The sequence below is a fragment of the Hemicordylus capensis genome, chromosome 3 (genome assembly GCF_027244095.1).
Source record: "Hemicordylus capensis ecotype Gifberg chromosome 3, rHemCap1.1.pri, whole genome shotgun sequence".
Taxonomy (NCBI): domain Eukaryota; kingdom Metazoa; phylum Chordata; class Lepidosauria; order Squamata; family Cordylidae; genus Hemicordylus; species Hemicordylus capensis.
The window spans coordinates 35683968-35696494 of record NC_069659.1 but is presented as its reverse complement, the minus strand read 5'-3'; the positions used below and the strand labels follow the sequence as shown (position 1 = coordinate 35696494).

At 44.2% G+C, this 12527-nt stretch overlaps 1 long non-coding RNA gene across 1 annotated transcript in view; it reads left to right on the top strand.

Moving 5' to 3' along the window:
* Positions 1 to 12527, top strand: part of LOC128348812 (uncharacterized) — a 45784-nt gene that overhangs the window by 25009 nt on the left and 8248 nt on the right. The window contains exon 2 of the long non-coding RNA XR_008318352.1: positions 7352 to 7477. This is a non-coding gene — a long non-coding RNA (uncharacterized LOC128348812). The remainder of the gene's footprint in view (positions 1 to 7351; positions 7478 to 12527) is intronic.

The window sequence follows — 12527 nt, the reverse complement described above, 5'->3', positions numbered from 1 at the left end:
TAAATACATAAATAAATAAATAAAGCTGGTGAACTTCTGTGGGCAGCTTACGGGTAGGACAATCCACAGGGCCTGTTGCAATAGGAAGACAACATCAAACTGACCATCTGGCCCAGCAAATGCGTCAGCTAGATCAGGAACCCTGCAAAATACAGATCCTGTGTGGTGTAGTGGTAAGAGTGTTATAACTAGGGTTGTCATATTCTGGCTTTCCAAATCCTGGCTTGAAAATAATTATTGAGCAGAATAGTGACTGCACATTTTACTCCATAACTCTGCTTCTACAAGGGCTAGAGCTTAGCTTAGGTGGGTGGGCATGGCAACTAGTTATATTAAGGGCACTAGTTCTGTTTTGAACTACTTAACTTCATAAATACAGCCACAGGAAGGGAGAACCAAATGGTCCAGATGAGAACCATGGTGGAGGCAAATGGTTAAATCTTCCCCTCCCCACATGCCACAATCCCAGTCCAAACTGGCACTCCCTATGGCAGCTACTTATGAACAAAAAACATGCATGAGACCAAATTATGTGTTTAAAACCACATAGCTGGGTCTTGAACAAATGAATTTGGGTGAAGCAATCTGGCAGAGGAATGCCAGAGCAGGGAAGGGCATTGGAAATGATAATTTAAGCAACATACTAGGGGTGTGTGAGCAGAGGAGGGCGAAGCAACAATAGAATTTCTAGCCTTTGGAAACTTATTACAGGAGTGAATATATGACGTTGAATAAGAGATGGCTTTTGGGGGAAGCAATCAAGTTGGCAGAGCAATGGTTTACATTTTTGTTATTGTTTTCATTATTGTTATTTTGTTATTGTTGGTTATTGTATTGTTATTTGCTATTGTTGTTATTGTTTTAGCTGTTCCATTGGATTTTAATTAAAGTTTAGAAGTAGTAGTTCCACCAAGGCTGTTAAGAGCTGATTAATCACCTGCCCTTTAGCTGCTTGGCTAATTAAGGCTTAAAGGCATGAATGTATGTTTTTCGAGGTTATTTTGATTATTCCATTCCGATGTGTCACTGTAACAGAGCGAGCAAAAGAAAATATTCAAGACAGCCTTTCTGTGCAAGGATTAGGGATAGCTTTTTGCATATTAAAGTGTGCTTTGTCTTACGTTTCCTTCAGTATTTCAGAAAGGTGCCCTGTTAAGGCTTTAGTGATATATACACATTTATTTATATGTGTTTGATCCACTGATGAGCAGTGCAACTAATGTATGTTCGCTCAAAATATGTCTATCTGTGTTCAATGGGAATTATTCCTAGGGTAGGATGGCTTTTCCTCCTACCCCATTAAACAGCTGGGTGCAGTTGCTGGGTACACCTAATGGCGCAGTGGGGAAGTGACTTGCCTAGGGAGCAAGAGGTTGCTGGTTCAAATCCCCGCTGGTATGTTTCCCAGAATATGAGGAAACACCTATATCGGGCAGCAGCAATATAAGATGATGCTGAAGGGCTTCATCTCACACTGCATGGGAGATGGCAATGGTAAACCACTCCCGTATTCTACCAAAGAAAACCACATAGCTCTGTGGTTGCCAGGGGTCAACACTGACTCGAGGGCACAACTTTATTTTACAGTTGCTGGGTAGGATGGTGCCATCCTATCCAGCCCAAGTCTCCCAACACAATCACTCTCCTCTTTCCTAGGCTTTTACTCACACAATCAAAAATCGGGAGCATGCACAGCTCCCAAAGCTGGGTAAGATGCTTGTCCTACCCACTTTTCGATTGTGTGAACAGCCCTTATATGTGGTGTGAATGAGTACCAATGTACAGATCCATGTGTGCAAATTTATTTCAAAATAATGCATAAATCATGTATGCAGACCATGTGTCAAAGCTGTGACCTTCTAGAAAAGGGCAGCTATCAAGAGAGCCAGCGTGGTGTAGTGGTTAGAGTGCTGGACTAGGACCGGGGAGACCGAGTTCAAATCCCCATTCAGCCATAATACTAACTGGGTGACTCTGGGCCAGTCACTTCTCTCTCAGCCTAACCTACTTCACAGGGTTGTTGTGAAAGAGAAACTCAAGGATGTAGTACACCGCTCTGGGCTCCTTGGAGGAAGAGCGGAATATAAATGTAATAATAATAATAATAACAACAACAACAACCAACCAGGAGCTTTTCACAAGCCAATGCATTGCCATGGTACCACCTACAAATACAGTAAAAGTAAGAAATTCAAAAATTGAACAACTTCCTCCATTTGAAGGAGAATGCTGAAGATGCTCATCACCCAGGACACCATTTCCTCCACAGCTGGCTGGCTCTGCATTTTTACCTGATTGTTCATCTGTTGTTGGTTTTTTTAGGAACATACATCTGGATGTTATAGAAACATAGGAAGGAACACAGGAAGCTTATTCAGAGGCTGAGCATTGGTCCATCTAGCTCAGTATTGTCTACACCAGGGTTTCTTAACCATGGGCGCCCAGATGTTGTTGGACTACAACTCCCATAATCCCCAAGCAAAAGCCATTGCAGCTGAGGATTCTGGGAGTTGTAGTCCAACAACATCTGGGGGCCCAAGGCTAAGGAACCCTAGTCTATACTGTCTGGCAGTGGCTCTCCAAGGTTTCAGGCAGGAGTTTCTCCCAGGCCCACCTGGAGATGCCAGGGATTGAACCTGGAATATAAAATCTAGACCTTCGGCATGCAAGCAGGTGCTCTACGACTGAGCTATGGTCCCATCTCCTAAGGGGAATATTTTACAGGAGAGAGTGCTCACATTTAATCACCCATCCAAATGCAAACTGAGCCAAACCCTGCATAATAAAGGGAACAATTCATGCTCACCACTGCAGTACAATGCACATACTTACTTGGGAATAAGCCCCATTGAACACAGTGAGACATACTTTGAGTGAACATCCATTATCTGTGCTGCTCATCATTGAATCAAATGCAGTTGAGTACATTTGCAAATACACGTGTGAGATCATGTACAATTTAATATGCAAAAAGCTACTTATTGTTGGACAGAAAGGTTATATTGAATATTTTTTTTACTCCCGCTGTTACAGTAACACACCAGAACCAAATAATCAAAATGACATCTAAAAACGTACAAGAGCACCGTTAACCCTGATCTTGACAAATTTTCTTTGGTTTAAGGAACCAGCCCCAAAATGTAGGAGCCGGTTGTTGTTGTTGTTGTTGTTGTTGTTGTTATTATTAATTTAATTTCTATACTGCCCTTCCAAAAATGACTCAGGGCAGTTTACACAGAGAAATAATAAATAAATAAGATGGATCTTGACAAAATTACCGGGCTTGTGATGGACATTGGGTGGTGGTGGGAGGTAAATAGTTTCTCTTTATCCCCTTTAAAAGTAACATACTTAGGACAAAAACAGGGCTGCCTGGGGCAAATAAATATTTTACAAATATGACAAATATTTATATACCACTTTCCAACAAAAGTTCCCAAAGTGGTTTACACATCGATAGAAATAAATAGGTAAAATGGCTCCCTGTCCCCAAAGGGCTCACAATCTAAAAAAGAAACATAAGACAGCAACAGCTACTGGAGGGATGCTGTGCTGGGGCGGGATAGGGCCAGTTATTTATTTTGTTAAATAACCCTACCTACGGTTAAACTTCTCGGCACCATGGCTCCCTGGCTCCTGAGATTTGTCACGTTCTGGTTTAAACCTTGATCAGTTAATCGGTGCCCAGTTGTTCCCTTGAATAATCACTGAGGGTTCTTGAGGTGTTATAGGAGTGCAATTACAATCAGAATGTGATTAGAGTCAGTTTCTCTTTTCTCCCATTCTAATTGGCATGGCTTGTAGACAAATCTAAGTTTCATCTTGCTATGTAAGGGGAATGATTCTCTTTCATCACACACTAAGCTTTTGAAACTATTATAATGCCACTGCCTTTTTCTTTGTTGCATCTACTACCTTAATCTCTTTTGCCACCTGCTGCACTGAATAGGCTATTAAAAGTGCAACCTCTGTGGCAAAGATAAGCACCACAAAGAATTTGTAGCAGATGATATTTACAGAGCTCTCAAGCACTAATGGCACCATCTGTCTTACTCAGACCAAGACAATCTTGTCTACAGGTGGAGATAATGGATAAGTACCAGGGTGATCCTGCCCACAGGTGGAGAGAATGGATTCAGTTTATGCATTGCGACTGTCTTTGGGGTGAGGAAATCATAAGCCTCTCATTGGTTTATATATTAAAGTAGGTGATGTAGACAGAAGTGCACCTAGGTAATTTTGAAGCCTGGACCTAAAGGCCTTTGGAGTCCACTCCCCACTACAAGTGAAGCATCATCTCCCTACACACACACACACACACACACACACACACACACACACACACACACAGTGACATACACTGTATTTCTAACATGTAGGTTCTTGAGGGCACTGAACTCACAAAAATGTAAGAATATAAAACAGTTATATTCATGCCAATATGCATTAGCAGAAACATTTCAACACGCAGCAACATATTCCCATCCCACATATTTCTTTGGAATGTTACTAATTTAAAACAGATCATCATAAAAATCCAGTTTAATCTATTTACTGAATTAAGAGCCAAAATAAAAACAAAAATGTAAAAGAGAAAATCAATCATGATTTTTTTTTTTTTACAAACAGAAAACTTTTCTGATCCTTTTCCAGAAAAGTTTTCAGAGTCTGAAAATGAGAAGGTTCAGAGCATGGCGGATTCCCTCAATTCCCTCAAATAATTCTACAGCTATGGAGCCATCACAAAAAAGGCTCTGTCTCTGATACCCAGAAATCAGATCTCAGTAAATGGCAGGTTGGTGAAACTAATCTTAGTTGGTGGAAACAAAACAGCTAATGAAACTAATCTTAGGGGTCAGGTAGGTTCATATGGGTATGTTGGGGAATCCCTGAGGCAGAACCTATTGCTGCAGGAAAACACGGCAAACTCCAGAGCAGGGCTTCCGCCACCTGAGTCTTGCAAAGATGTCCTGATTGGGCGGGGGAGGAAATAGACACCAAAACACCCACATGGAGGCATCGTCATTGGCCCAGGCAGGGAAGTATGGCCTTGTCGTCAAAAGATGATGAGGCCTCGTAAGATCGGGAGTGGCTCTCATGAAATCTTGTGATGCGATCTCACGAGACCTACCCCAGCTGTCACGGGCTATATAAGTGAGGACTGGCAAGTGATGAGGGGCCAGTTCTGGAGGAAGGCTTGGAGTGGAAGGAGCCCTGGGACTGAGCAGTGGGACTGAGCAGTGCAGGTAACGAGGCTAGGGCGGAGCAGGTGAATGTAACAAGCCCTTCCTATATGCCTGGAAAGTTCTCCTAGTGAGAAACTCTGAGGCCACCTCAACTCCTTGGTTGAGGAACGTTCAATGGTTCAGTGGAACGTGGATGGCCATACTGAACCATACCGCACCCAGGACAGACTAGAGAGGATTTGGGGCGGGCAGGGGATGTGGAGGCCCCAGTTCCTGCACTGAGGTTGCTATTAAAACATTTAGAAATGCCTTTGCAGTGCTACCTGCATTTTAGGCAGGTAAAATAACTATCACCATAAACTAAAGCCCCCCCCCCTTTAATTGAATTTCCACATATGCTGGAAAGGCTCAGTGGGCATGCATGCAGGGCAGGGCCTTCTCAGGTATTGCCCCAACACTTTAGAATAGTCTCCTAATGGGGATCCATTTTCTCCCATCAGTTCTGGCCTTTAGGAGGGATTACAAACTAGGGATGTGCACATATCAAGTTTTTGATTCAATTTGTGCCCCAAACAAATCACCCCTGATTTGTTTTGTGCCCCAAACTAACCCCCCCAATCACTCCAGATTATATTTGTATGCTTCAATTTGATTCAGATTTGGACCAATTTGGACCACTTAACAAGGTGCTAGGAGCACCAATTGGGCATGGTGGATACATCCCAATGGGTTCCACCTGACACCCAAATTTCAAGGCAGTAGGACACTTAGTTGGTTTTTAATGATTTTTTAATTGTTTACTGATTTTGAACATTTCTGCCATAGGAAACAATGGGGATTAGAAAATTGCCATATCCTAACCCTAAAATGGATCCCCAGCTTTCATTAAAAAAAAAAAAAAAGCTAAACTCTAGCCCTTGTAGAAGTGGAGTTATGAAGCAAAATGTGCAGTCATTATTTTTCCAGTGTTTGGATTCTTTGGTGTATAATAACTTTTCCTCATAATGAATCCCTATGAGGATTCATTGCACACCTTCATTTCTTCTGTTCACTTTAACTGTCACTGGGCAGTGCCAACTGTCAACTGCCATGTGCCAACTACACCTCCCCACACCACCACCACCTTCAAGGCAGTGCATTTTAATTTTTAGGAATATTGAAATGTTTAGATTCTTTGGTGTCTAATAACTTTTCCTCATAATGAAGCCCTATGAGGATTCATTATATGCCTTCATTTCTACTGTTCATTTTGACTATCATTGGACAGTGCCAACTGTCAACTGCCATGTGTCAACCATGAAAAGAAAACCACATGGCTCTGTGGTCACCAGGAGTCGACACCGACTTGACAGCACAACTTTAACTTTAGACACCAGCAACAGCCACCAGAGTGGGACATTGTGCTGGGGTTGGATAGGGAGAATTATATTCCTGGGTAGCTTTTCCTCCAACCTTGCAACCACACAATTGCTTCTACCCAGGTTTTCCTCTTACCTTGCTTCCAAACAATCAAAAACTGGAAGCAGACACAGCTCCCAAACCCAGGTAGAACACAGTTCTTGATTATGTAAATAACCTCTCTGTGTTTTTAGACTCCGCTTTTAACTGTTCTCTTTCTCTCTCTCTCTCTGCTTCAGGGGCGGAGCCACCATTGGGAGAACGGGTTCAAAGAACCTGGGCCACCGCCCCCAGGGGCCACGCCTCACTGCCCCAGACATGCCCCCCAGGTCTGATGTCAGCAGTGGGGGGCATTATTTTGCTCACAAATGGGGCTATGCAGCCCTGTTTGGGACTGAAATTGGCCCACGCTACATTGGCAGCGTGGCCAGACTGCTCCTGGCCAGGGCTGATCTCCCTACCAAATGCGGCCACATGGCCCCGTTTGGGAGGGAGACCCCGCCTCAGTGCTTGATGTCAGATGTGGGGGCAGGGCTAGCCGGCCCCCCATGTCTGATGTCAGACACAGGGGGTGGGGCCAGGGGTGTGTGGCTTACTGCCAGCCTCCCTCTACGCCGGCTCTGTTTACTGATCATTTTAAACATGACATGTGTAATTGTGCTGGATTGCATTACCAATCTCTCAATTTAAGTGATTATGCTAGTATTTTATTGTTGCATTGTTTTAATAATATGTATGTTTTAAATTAATAATGTACTGCCTCAAAGGTTTGTGGAAAAGTGATCCTGGACAACCGAACATATTACAATCCTTCTCTGGTCTCCATCGAACATCTGAAAAGCAGTGGGATCGTGGAGCTCTGGATGTGATTTGCAGTGGAGAAGAAGAAGCAGGTGGGAATGGAGCATTTGAACCACATTTTCAGTAGAGAAGCAGCTGGGGGCGGGGGGAGGTTGCAAGGGGGAAGTGCCAAGCAAGCAAGCAAGCAAGCAAGCAAGCAAGCAAGCAAGCAAGCATTAATCAACCACCTCCCAGCTGTGGCTTCTCTAATGAAAATTATCCTCTTAGCCTGCTGTTTTGCAGCCTTATCCAGACTCCCGGATATCATTCCAACCTTAATTGCATATGCTGCAACCCAGTAGCTGGGGATGATGGGAATTGTAGTTGACAGCTGGAGAGCCAAAGCACAGCCCTGATTCCCTGGCTGACATGATGAGGAAACTTATTCAAAGCAGACCCATTGAAATTAAAAGGACAAGTTAGGTATTGCCTAGTTAGTCCTTTTAAACTACTTTGAGTAGTTTTCCCCATCATCTCAGCCACTGAGGCTCTACACACAATCGATGTGTGAAGCCTAACCAGGCTTGGCGCGGAGAGCGGGCCCATAAGCAGAGAGCTGTCCCTGGGCGGCCAGATTGGCCAACCACATGACTACCAGCTCCATCATGGAGCTGGTAGGGGTGGTAGAGAGCGGGGGCCACTTGGATGCCCCGCACGAGTGTGGGGCATGAGTGTGGGGTGTGAGTGTGAGAGTGTGGGGCACAGGTGTGAGTGTCCCCGGATGCTCTGCATGAGTGTGCGGGGCATTCTGGGGAGACCCCTGAGGCCAGGAGGCTTGTTGGAGCCTCCTGGTCCAGGATCTACTTGTGTGTTGCCGCAGCCACACACAATCAGTAAAATGGGGTTAGCGGAGCGAGCACTCCGCTAACCTAATTTTAGGGGAGGGGTTCTTAGGTGTGCTAGCTGCCACTGAAGCACTGGGCTCCCTTAGCCCAGTTTCTCTCCATCATGAGAATAGCCTCGCTGTGTTTATTTTGGAAGCACACAGAGGGTGAAGCTCCACACCAACAGGAACAAGAGAAAACAGTTTATTAAATCAGTTTAATAAACTGATGGTTTATTAAAAAGTAGGTCCCAACACATTTTGAGTATAACTCTTCTTCAGCTGAAGAACTTCCTAGAACATGATGTACAACTTCTCACAAGCTGACCAAATAAACCATCGGTGCAATGTTCCTGCTTTCTTCTCTTGTTACTGGTCGCATTCTCATGTAACACTGAACTGTGGGTCCAATGGACCTGCAGTTTCACTCCCCCCACCCCCCGCTCTCCTGTCCGTGTTCAGAAGAAACTGAGAGCATCCTCTCTGCAGTCAGCAAGACTGAAGAGAGGAGGGAAAATTGGCTGTACAGACTTCCTTCTTGCTTACAGGACAGCCCGCACCACCAATCACGCATGGAGAGAGGGAGGAGCTTCTGCCCTCTACTCTGGTACGATGGAATGCAGCCTCCAGTGCTGCATTCGGACATAATGGAGGCACAATGGAATCCCAGATTTGAGCAGTGAAACACACTACAAACCAAGGGTTCAAATTGGAGTCTCTGGAGCGAAACCTGGGTTGAAGTAATGGGACCAGAGTTGCACACATTTGGACGTAATGGTAGGGAAACCTCTGGCCTGCAACTCCGGTTCCCCATTATGTGTGAATGCAGCTACTATGTTTATTTTGCTCTACTTTTACAGCAGAAAAAGTTGAGGCACAAATATTTAGGCTGCTTCCTAAAATGTCTCCCTCCTATCCTGTTGAATCTGGATTTACCTGAATGCTGGCTGAAACCCAGCCCAGAGAACTGGAATATACATTTTTATCTGTCAGTATAAGGCAACTTGTACTTGTATGATCATGGGATGGGGTACATGCTGGAGCACAGGCTTTGCATGCAGAAGAACCCAGGTTCAACCCCCTGTATCTCCAGGATGGACTACAACAGAGCTCTGTCTGAAACTCTAGAAAGCTGCTACCAGTTAGGTGGAGGCAATACGAAGCTATATGCACCAATGGTCTAACTCAGTATAAAGCAGGGCTTTCAAACTGCAACCCTTCAGTTGTTGCTGAGCTACAACTCCCAGCATCGCCAATCACAGTGGCCAATAGCCAGGGATGATGGGAGTTGTAGGCCAACATCTGCAGAAGGGCTGCTGGAACAATGATCAGTTAGTGTGATTTGACCAGTAGGGTTTGGGGAAAAGAGACAACTGCTATAATTTTCTGGAGGGGAGAATTATTTATTTATTAAGGGACAATACAGAATTCCTAGCCCTGTAAAGAGTTCACTGATAGAGCTTTTGTAGAGAAAATGGTTGAATCATCTTCCTAGGCAAACCAAGAATGCTTTAGTTATCACCGAGGGGACCATATTAAGAGTTTTGAAGCCCGTTTTAATTCTGAATCTCTGGATCCCAGAAGTAGTTTAAGACTGGTAATCACAGAGGATGGTTGTAAAACAGAAGGGTGATCTTTTGCAATACCATTCCATTTTGCAAATATAGGAACAAATAGCAATCAGCCTTCATAAAGATATACACATAGAGTAAATTTGCTATGAATTGTTTTGCTGACATAGTTAACAATGATCCTTCTGTTAACCACAACATGCCATCACTGAAGTGTTGCATTCATTAGTAACTGCCGAGTCAGCAACAATAAAACACTAACCATTTTATGTGTGAGGTGGCTTTCCCATTTATCGAGATACTGTCATTCTGCAAATGATTTCTCACCAGCTCAGTTCATTTTATATCATGCCTTGGATTTCCCCATACAGGCTAGTCTTAAAGGTACAGCCTATGCAGTACTGTAAATGCTGTCATGAGGTTTTAGGCAGAGATTTCCAGCCTGCTACCTGAGATATATGATCTCTTCACACATGATTATTTAATTTATTTAATGTATTTATTTAAAATATTTTTACCCCGCTCCTCCAGTACACTACTGCTTGGGATGGCTCACAACATTAATAAAATAGATGCAATGTAAAATAAAAGATTAATAAAGTTGAACAAGTAAAAAGTACTGACTAAAACCACATTTAAAATTACAATTTTTAAAAAAGAAGTTTCAAATTAAAAGATATTAATAAAATGCTAAAAACTGAAAACTATTTTAGAAAACTAAAGAACCTACCAGATATAAGCAGCAGGTAAAACATTTAAAAGACTCTTTTAAAAGATGAGTTTTTAATTGCTTTTTAAAAACACTGAGGGAGGGAGCATGGCGAAGCTCCTCAGGGAGGGCATTCCAAAGCTGAGGGGCCACAACTGAAAAGGCCCTGTCTCTAGTCCTCGCCGACCACATCTCTGTTAGTGGTGGGGCCATGAGCAAGGCCTGAGATGCTGAGTGGAGGGCCCTGGCAGGTTCATATGGACAAATACGGTCTGACAGGTACCCCGGCCCCAAGCCATGTAGAACTTTAAAGGCCAAGACCAGCACCTTGAATCTAGTCTGGAAGCAGACTGGTAAGCAATGAAGCTGCTGCAGGATGGGTTTGACCCTTATGAAGCAAGTGTCCTTTCTCCCACGAGCATCCTTGCAGCAGTGTTCTGGACCAGCTGAAGCTTCCGAACTATCCTCAAGGGCAGCCCCATGTAGAGCACATTGCAGTAGTCCAATCTGGATGTTATCCAAGCATGAGTGACTGAGGTCTGGTCTGACTTCTCCAAGTAGGGTCACAGCTGGCACACCTGCCATACAAAGGGGTAGCAGGCATCCCAGCTGTATGCAACTGGCATACCATCTGTACATATTTTAAGTATAAAACAGAGTGCCTTGATTTTGCTAGTGGGAATATGCATGAACTAGTGATTCTAGACAGAGGGCTTTTTTCTGCTTACTTTAGTGGGTTTCTGGACTGAACAATGTGCAGAAGATCAATGGAGCTTCCCTGTGCAGTAGTTTCCACAGCTTGTTTTTTGTACTCACACTGCTATTTTGAGATGTAGCCCGTTGGTTATTAATACTACCGTCTCTCCCTCCCATGGTCTCCACCTCCACACACTGCTTTTTCTGGACATGTTCAGAATGAGGGATGTTGCCCCAAGATGGACTTTTAAAACAATTTAAATTCAGTTGCACACTTGGGCTGATCAAATTTCTGCATCTCCCTCTTTGTCCAAACCTCTTCTGATGCTTGTGGAGCTTGACATGTGGCAAGGGTTGTGATGACTTGTATTATTTAGTATTGCTTATTACATGTATTTATTGTAGTGTTATATGTGTTTTGGAATGTATGTTGTTAGCACAGTGTGTAAGTCTGTGCAGGAGGTTGAATGACAGCAGCAGCAGAAGTGGGACCCCTGCAAGATGGACAAGGAAACCCTGCTTGGAATGCAGAAGGAGGCAGCCAAGGAGAGAGAGAGAGAGATCAGTTAGATGACAAGATCAGTTAGATGACAGTTTGGCCGCATTCGTATGTAACGGCAAACCACAGGTAGACAAACTCAAGATAAATTTTTGTAACTGAATCATAGCGCAGACTTTCAACTGTAGCCTGGCAACCTCCAGTTTCAGGGCAGGGGAGCCTTTCCCTCTTCTTGGTCCGCTGAGGAAGCAACCTCCCAGCAACCTCCATAGTGACTGCATCACCAGACTGTGGGCAAGGCATCAGAACATCTGCAGGGTGGCAGCCATTGGGCACAATTGAAAGGAGGCGTGCCTTTTTAGAATGGTCCACCCACCCTCAGCAGGGAAAGGGCATTTAAATCCCTTTAAATGACATTTAAGCTCTTCTCCTGACAGCAATTGCACCGCCGCCCTCGTTAGAGCCCCAGACCAAAACAGTCTCACACAAGCACAATTACCGGCACTAGGGGGATGCAGAGGAGCACTATTTTTTTGTTACGCTGGGAAGAGATCATGATTATTTCCTAGGAGGGAATATGTATATGAGGGAGAGCAAAGGATAGTGGCATCTGGTCTACTGTGACCAAGGATGCTCTTGTGATGGCAGACCCTGGCAAAGCAGTCCAGGAACACCCAAGCACACTCCTACCCCCCTGTTGGTTTGCCAGCCAGGGATTAAGCCCCCCATGAAAGGGCCAGTCCACTGGGGAGGGCCAGAGGCTCAGTGAGCTTTGGGCCTCTGTTGGACTGTGCTCTTATAAGGT